Source organism: Molothrus aeneus, unplaced genomic scaffold (assembly GCF_037042795.1).
Source record: "Molothrus aeneus isolate 106 unplaced genomic scaffold, BPBGC_Maene_1.0 scaffold_19a, whole genome shotgun sequence".
In the NCBI taxonomy this organism is placed as follows: domain Eukaryota; kingdom Metazoa; phylum Chordata; class Aves; order Passeriformes; family Icteridae; genus Molothrus; species Molothrus aeneus.
This window is the reverse complement of record NW_027098863.1, coordinates 594,318-602,500: the sequence shown is the minus strand read 5'-3', so window position 1 is coordinate 602,500 and position 8,183 is coordinate 594,318.

Genomic DNA, 8,183 nt, shown 5'->3' with positions numbered 1-8,183 from the left:
GGACGGCTTCTACAACGCGGGCCGAGGACCGCCGCCACCGCCGAGGCGGACCGACGGGCCCAAAACCGCGCCCGCCGAGCGGGCCCCGGCTTAAGGCTGGGCAGAAAAGGGACGAGGCGCCGCCGCCTCGCCCGCCACCGGTGCCCGGGGGGGGCCGCCCCCCCCGTGGCGAATCGACCGGCAGAAGCCGGGCCGGAACGGGACACACTCGCGCGACTTCTCTCTCGCTCGGCTCTCTCTCTCGGCTCGCCTCGGGGCCGGCGAGCATCTTTCTCGGATCGCCTCTCGCCCTTCTTTCTTGCTCGCTCTCTCTCTCGGCCTTCTACGGATCCGCTCTTGCGCGGCCCTTCTCTCTCTCGCCTCCTCGGATCCGGCTCTTTCGCGCCCCTTCTCTCTCTCTCGGCCTCTCCAACTGGACCCACTTCCCTGGGAAGGACGGGAGCCGGGACAAAGGCACGCGCAACTTCGTCCCGGCTAGGCGGCACTCGCTTTGCCCTGGCGGCCGCACGCGCGGCCGCTCGGCTCCGCCTCGGACGCAGATACGGGGTCAGTCAATCTGCGGGAATGTGGCCCGTCACCTCGCTCCCATAGTACGGACAGACGAGTCCAAAGCCGCCGAGGCCTCCAAGAGGACCAATGCAGCTCGACCGGGTCGGGGCACCAAAGCAGGCCGCCTCCTACGATGACGCAGCCGGAGGCGGCCGACAACAGCGACCCCTTGGTGAACTTCCGCAGCCGGCCGAGACAACAGGTCTACCCGGCCGGTGCCGAAATTGCACTAAGTCCCGCCGGAGCGAGGTAGACCTGGTGTCCCCGGCCGGCGCCCGCCACCCGGGGGCAAGGCCGGCCCCCGGCGGACCCCGGAGCGAGGTAGACCTGTTGTCCCCGGCCGGAGCGAGGTAGACCTGGTGTCCCCGGCCGGAGCCGGGGTAGACCTGGTGTCCCCGGCCGGCGCCCGCCACCCGGGGGCAAGGCGGGCCCCCGGCGGACCCCGGAGCGAGGTAGACCTGGTGTCCCCGGCCGGAGCAAGGTAGACCTGGTGTCCCCGGGCGGAGTCGGGGTAGACCTGGTGTCCCTGGCCGGAGCGAGGTAGACCTGGTGTCCCCGGCCGGAGCCGGGGTAGACCCGGTGTCCCCGGCCGGAGCCGGGGTAGACCCGGTGTCCCCGGCCGGAGCCGGAGTAGACGTGTTGTCCCCGGCCGGCGCCGGCAACCCGGGGGCAAGGCGGGCCCCCGGCGGACCCCGGAGCGAGGTAGACCTGGTGTCCCCGGCCGGAGCCGGGGTAGACCTGGTGTCCCCGGCCGGAGCGAGGTAGACCTGGTGTCCCCGGCCGGAGCCGGGGTAGACCTGGTGTCCCCGGCCGGAGCCGGGGTAGACCTGGTGTCCCCGGCCGGCGTCCGCCACCCGGGGGCAAGGCGGGCCCCCGGCGGACCCCGGAGCGAGGTAGACCTGGTGTCCCCGGCCGGAGCGAGGTAGACCTGGTGTCCCCGGGCGGAGCCGGGGTAGACCTGGTGTCCCCGGGTGGAGCCGGAGTAGACGTGTTGTCCCCGGGCGGAGCCGGGGTAGACCTGGTGTCCCCGGCCGGAGCCGGGGTAGAGCTGGTGTCCCCGGCCGGAGCCGGGGTAGACCTGTTGTCCCCGGGCGGAGCGAGGTAGACCCGGTGTCCCCGGCCAGAGCGAGGTAGACCCGGTGTCCCCGGCCGGAGCCGGGGTAGACCTGGTGTCCCCGGCCGGAGCCGGGGTAGACCTGTTGTCCCTGGCCGGAGCCGGGGTAGACCCGGTGTCCCCGGCCGGAGCCGGGGTAGACCCGGTGTCCCCGGCCGGAGCCGGGGTAGACCTGGTGTCCCCGGCCGGAGCCGGGGTAGACGTGTTGTCCCCGGCCGGAGCCGGGGTACACGTGTTGTCCCCGGCCGGAGCCGGGGTAGACCTGGTGTCCCCGGCCGGCGTCCGCCACCCAGGGGCAAGGCCGGCCCCCGGCGGACCCCGGAGCGAGGTAGACCTGGTGTCCCCGGCCGGAGCCGAGGTAGACCTGGTGTCCCCGGCTGGAGCGAGGTAGACCTGGTGTCCCCGGCCGGAGCCGGGGTAGACCTGATGTCCCCGGCCGGAGCGAGGTAGACCTGGTGTCCCCAGCCGGAGCCGGGGTAGGCCTGGTGTCCCCGGGCGGAGCCGGGGTAGACCTTGTGTCCCTGGCCCATGGGTAGACATGTTGTCCCAAACCCCCAATGTAGACCTGTTGTCCACGCCAGGACTTGGCATTAGGCAGCCCATCCACTGGGTAGACCTGTTGTCCCAGGCCCCTGGGGTAGACCTGTTGTCCCAAACCCCTGGTGTAGTCCTCTTGCCCAGGCCGGGACTGCATTAGGCCACCCATCCACACGGTAGATCGGTTTTCCCAAACCCCTGGGGTAGACCTTTTATCCGGCCCAGGAACGCCTTAGACAGCCCATCCACTGGGTAGACCTGGTGTCCCCAATGCCTGGGGTAGACCTGTTGTCCCCAGGCCGGACCTCGAGTTCGGCAGCCTGGCCCTAGTGTAGACCTGTTGTCCCAGGCCCCTGGGTTAGACCAGTTGGCCCAAACCCCTGGAATAGACCTGTTGTCCAGGCCAGGACTTGGCATTTGTCAGCCCATCCACAGGGTAGACTTATTGTCCCAGGCCCCTGGGGTAGACCTGTTGTCCTGGTCTTCTCATTAAGCAGCCCCTCAGGGTAGACCTGTTATCCAGAGGCCTGAGGTAGACCTGTTGTCCCAGGCCCGTGGGGTAGACCTTGTGTCCCCGGCCCATGGGGTAGACCTGTTGTCCCAAACCCCCTGGGGTAGACCTGTTGTCCAGGCCAGGACTTGGCATTACGCAGCCCATCCACAGGGTAGACCTGTTGTCCCAGGCCCCTGGGGTAGACCTGTTGTCCCAAACCCCTGGAGTAGTCCTCTTGCCCAGGCCGGGACTGCATTAGGCCACCCATCCACACGGTAGGTCATTTTTCCCAAACCCCTGAGGTAGACCTTTTATCCGGCCCAGGAACGCCTTAGACAGCCCATCCACAGGGTAGACCTGGTGTCCCCGATGCCTGGGGTAGACCCGTTGTCCTTGTCTTCTCATTAAGCAGCCCATTCAGGGTAGACCTGTTATCCAGAGGCCTGAGGTAGACCTGTTGTCCCAGGCCCGTGGGGTAGACATTGTGTCCCCGGCCCATGGGGGAGACCTGTTGTCCCAAACCCCCAAGGTAGACCTGTTGTCCAGGCCAGGACTTTGCATTAGGCAGCCCATCCACAGGGTAGACTTATTGTCCCAGGCCCCTGGGGTAGATCTGTTGTCCTGGTCTTCTCATTAAGCAGCCCACTCAGGGTAGACCTGTTATCCAGAGGCCTGAGGTAGACCTGTTGTCCCAGGCCCGTGGGGTAGACCTTGTGTCCCCGGCCCATGGGGTAGACCTCTTGTCCAAAACCCCCTGGGGTAGACCTGTTGTCCAGGCCAGGACTTGGCATTAGGCAGCCCATCCACAGGGTAGACCTGTAGTCCCAGGCCCCTGGGGTAGACCTGTTGTCCCAAACCCCTGGGGTAGACCTGTTGTCCAGGCCGGGAGTGCATTAGGCCACCCATCCACACGGTAGATCGGTTTTCCCAAACCCCTGGGGTAGACCTTTTATCTGGGCCAGGGACGCCTTAGACAGCCCATCCACTGGGTAGACCTGGTTTCCCCGATGCCTTGGGTAGACCTGTTGTCCCCAGGCCGGACCTCGAGTTCGGCAGCCTGGCCCTAGTGTAGACCTGTTGTCCCAGGCCCCTGGGTTAGAACTGTTGTCGCAAACCCCAGGAATAGACCTGTTGTCCAGGCCAGGACTTGGCATTAGGCAGCCCATCCACAGGGTAGACCTATTCTCCCAGGCCTCTGGTGTAGACCTGTTGTCCTGGTCTTTGTATTACGCAGCCCATTCACAGGGGAGACCTGGTGTCCCCGATACCTTGGGTAGACCTGTTGTCCCCATGCCGGACCTCGAGTTCGGCAGCCTGGCCCGAGGGTAGACCTGTTCTCCCAGGTCCCTGGGGTAGACCCGTTGTCCTGGTCTTCTCATTAAGCAGCCCATTCAGGGTAGACCTGTTATCCAGAGGCCTGAGGTAGACCTGTTGTCCCAGGACCGTGGGGAAGACCTTGTGTACCCGGCCAATGGAGTAGACCTGTTGTCCCAAACCCCCGGGGTAGACCTGTTGTCCAGGCCCGGACTTGGCATTAGGCAGCCCATCCACAGGGTAGACCTGTTCTCCCTGGCCCCTGGGGTAGACCTGTTGTCCTGGTCTTCTCATTAAGCAGCCCATTCAGGGTAGACCTGTTATCCAGAGGCCTGAGGTAGACCTGTTGTCCCAGGCCTGTGGGGTAGACCTTGTGTCCCCGGCCCATGGGGTAGACCTGTTGTCCCAAACCCCGGGGTAGACCTGTTGTCCAGGCCAGGACTTGGCATTAGGCAGCCCATCCACAGGGTAGACCTTGTGTCCCAGGCCCCTGGTGTAGACCTGTTGTCCTGGTCTTCGTATTAAGCAGCCCATTCACAGGGGAGACCTGGTGTCCCCGATACCTTGGGTAGACCTGTTGTCCCAATGCCGGACCTCGAGTTCGGCAGCCTGGCCCGAGGGTAGACCTGTTCTCCCAGGCCCCTGGGGTAGACCCATTGTCCTGGTCTTCTCATTAAGCAGCCCACTCAGGGTAGACCTGTTATCCAGAGGCCTGAGGTAGACCTGTTGTCCCAGGCCCGTGGGGTAGACCTTGTGTCCCCGGCCCATGGGGTAGACCTCTTGTCCCAAACCCCCGGGGTAGACCTGTTGTCCAGGCCAGGACTTGGCATTAGGCAGTCCATCCACAGGGTAGACCCATTGTCTCAGGCCCCTGGGGTAGACCTGTTGTCCTGGTCTTCTCATTAAGCAGCCCATTCAGGGTAGACCTGTTATCCAGAGGCCTGAGGTAGACCTGTTGTCCCAGGCCCGTGGGGTAGACCTTGTGTCCCCGGCCCATGGGGTAGACCTGTTGTCCCAAACCCCCGGGGTAGACCGGTTGTCCAGGCCAGGACTTGGCATTAGGCAGCCCATCCACAGGGTAGACCTGTAGTCCCAGGCCCCTTGTGCAGACCTGTTGTGCCAACCTCCTCGGGGAGACTTGTTGTCCAGGCCAGGCCTTCGCATTAGGCAGCCCAACCACAGTGTAGACCTGTTGTCCCAAACCCCCAAGGTAGACCTGTTGTCCTGGTCTTCGCATTAAGCAGCCCATTCACAGGGTAGACCTGATGTCCCAAACCCCGGGGTACACCTGTTGTCCAGGCCAGGACTGCTTTAGGCAGCCCATCCACAGAGTAGACCTGTTTTCTCAAACCCCTGGGGTAGACCTGTGTTCCTGGTCTTCGCATTAAGCAGCTCATCCAGAGTGTAGACCTGGTGTCCCAGACGCCGGGGGTAGACCTGTTGTCCCAGGACCATTATGTAGACCTTGGGTCACAGGCCCCTGGGGTAGACCTGTTGTCCCAAATCCCTGGGGTAAACCTGTTGTTCAGGCCAGGACTACGCATTAGGCAGCCCATCCACAGGGTAGACCTGTAGTCCCAGGCCCCTGGGGTAGACCTGTTGTGCCAAACCCCTCGGGTAGACTTCTTGTCCCGGCCAGGACTTCGCATTTGGCAGCCCATCCATGGGGTAGACCTGTTGTCCCAGGCCCCTGGGGTAGACCTGTTGTCCTGGTCTTCGCATTATGGAGCCCATTCACAGGGTAGGCCTGGTGTCCCCGATGCCTTGGGTAGACCTGCTTTCCCCATGCAGGACCTCGAGTTCAGTAGCCTGGCCCTAGGGTAGACCTGTTGTCCCAGGTCCCTGGGTTAGACCTGTTGTCCCAAACCCCTGGGGTAGACTTGTTGTCCTGTTCTTCTCATTAAGCAGCCCATCCACAGGGTAGACTTGGTGTCCCGACGCCTGTGGTAGACCTGTTGTCCCAGGCCCCTGATGTAGAGCTTTTGTCCCAGGCCCTGGGGTAGACCTGTTGTCCAGGCCAGGACTTGGCATTAAGCATCCCATGCTCAGGGTAGACCTCTTGTCCCAAAAGTCTCGGGTAGACCTGTCAGCTGAGGACACCTGCATGAAGGCATGAGGAGGAGTGTGGGCCACATGGCGCAGGCAGCTGCCAGCACAGCAAGGCGCAGGGGGACATGCTGCCCTCGGTGCTCTTTGTGTGTCTTCCTGGTAGCCAGGGAATCCTGCTTGAGCCCGTGAGGATGGGATCCTGGAAAGTAAGAGTTCCTTTCTTCGTTCTTTTTCCTCTGGACAGCATCCCTTTGTGACCTCCGGCGATCCTGCCTCCAGCCTGGCTGCTCTGATCATCTCAGCCAAGCAAGTGCAGGAAGACTGGAGAGGAGACACCTGCGCCTGAGGAGGCCCTTATGCTCCGCCAGCCCAGAGGAGGGAAAAGGGGATGTGTCATCTTTAGGCAGAGCTCCAGCCATCCCCTGAGTATTAAGAGGAGCTGTGCCATAGATAGGAAATGTGATTTTTTTTTCGTATTTGCTCAGTTTAGGTGTTTGGTTAGGTTAGGTAAGGTAAGGTAAGGTAAGGTAAGGTTAGATTAGGTTAGGGTAGGGTAGGTTAGGTTAGGTTTGGTTAGGTGTGTGCTAGGTTCAATTTAAAGCTCTGTTGTTTTTTCTTTCTCCCAGAGATGAAAGTTTAAAAGAATTAGGATATATAGGGATCACCATTCAAGGCCTATGGAACGTAGATAGCTTAGATAATAGAGGTTTGTTTAGCTTAGAATAGAGTGTTGTTAATTTAGCTTAGAATAGAGTGTTGTTAATTTAGGCAAGCTCTGAGGTATCTTTGAAGTAGAAATGAAAGAATTGTCATAATAAGAATTAAGCTGTGAGAGGAAAAGCTGGGCTGCAGCCGAACTGGAACCTGCAGGCGCTCCAAGCTGTCAGCCTGAACAGGCCACCTGCAGGACAGAAGGATGAAGATGGAGAAGTGGCGAGGGGATACTTTGTTTCAGCCCAAGTGAGAATAAAAGTCTAAACTATCCAGAGTGTTGTAAGACTCCCTTCCTTGCCAGGCTGTAGCTAAGTGGACGGTCCCCTTCAGAGGCCCAAAGAACATAGTGAGGTAAGCAGCTTTGCTTGCCTGAAGCGTGGAATGCCCGCGGGAAGCTGCCAGACTTGCGGGTAATGAACGCCAGGTAATGAGCTCACATTCAGGACAACACCAGGAGGCAGATGTGCACTCCTTTCTGGGCCTCTTGTCGTGAAGATGTCAGGGTGATCAGCAGGAATGACCATTTTGTTCCCAGCCTCCTCTCACTATGTCACCTATGGGGTGGAATGGCATTCTCATAGCGGCATCTGGCCCTTCCTCCCTGCTTCTCTTTTCCCCTCTTTTCAGCCCAGAGCCCCAGGGACCATCTGGGCCAGCCTGATCCCCCACGGCTGTGTGCAACCACCAGGGCCTCCTGCACAGCCCCATTCCCACTCTGCTGCCTCCTTGGCCTTTTCTCACATCTGGGCCAGCCTGCTCTTGCCAGCTGTTGGGCACACACACACAGCATACCGCACCTGTCAGGGAGCAATTTGATGCAGGAGCCCCTGCTAAGGACGGCTCAGCAGCCTGGCACTTTTCCCACCGAGCTGTGGCTCCATTTGGACTCCATCTGCTGGGATACCCTCTGTGAGGGACCGCTCAGGGACTGGATGCTCCTTGACTGGTGCCCACAGGCCTGATTTCCACGCCTCCCCATTCCTCCTAGACCTAAGTCTGCCTCAGCCTTCTAAACACAATTTTTCTTACTCTAATGCCTTTCTGTGCTTTACTTCATACTCTAAGCAGGAGTACCCAGTCTTGATTGTCTTTATCCTAGAATTAAGAACAATAAGTTGGAAGTGCTGCTAGAGTTTGTCATTTTAAACTTGAAGCAACTGCAAAAAGTAGAGAAGATTTCGGTGCAGCTTTTCAGTTAATTTGAAGTCTCCTTCCTCTTCACTCAGTTTCAGCATATCTGTTGATTTTCCTCTGCTGTCATCTTTTAAGCTTCATCACTTGTCTATGGATCTGTAAAAAACCCCTGTCAACCCAGGGCAAATTTACTAGCCTTTGTATTTTTCCTCCTCTGGAATAGCTGAGGCTCCTGTGATCTTCTCCTGTGATCTAGAGTTGGATTCCCATCTTGGCTCT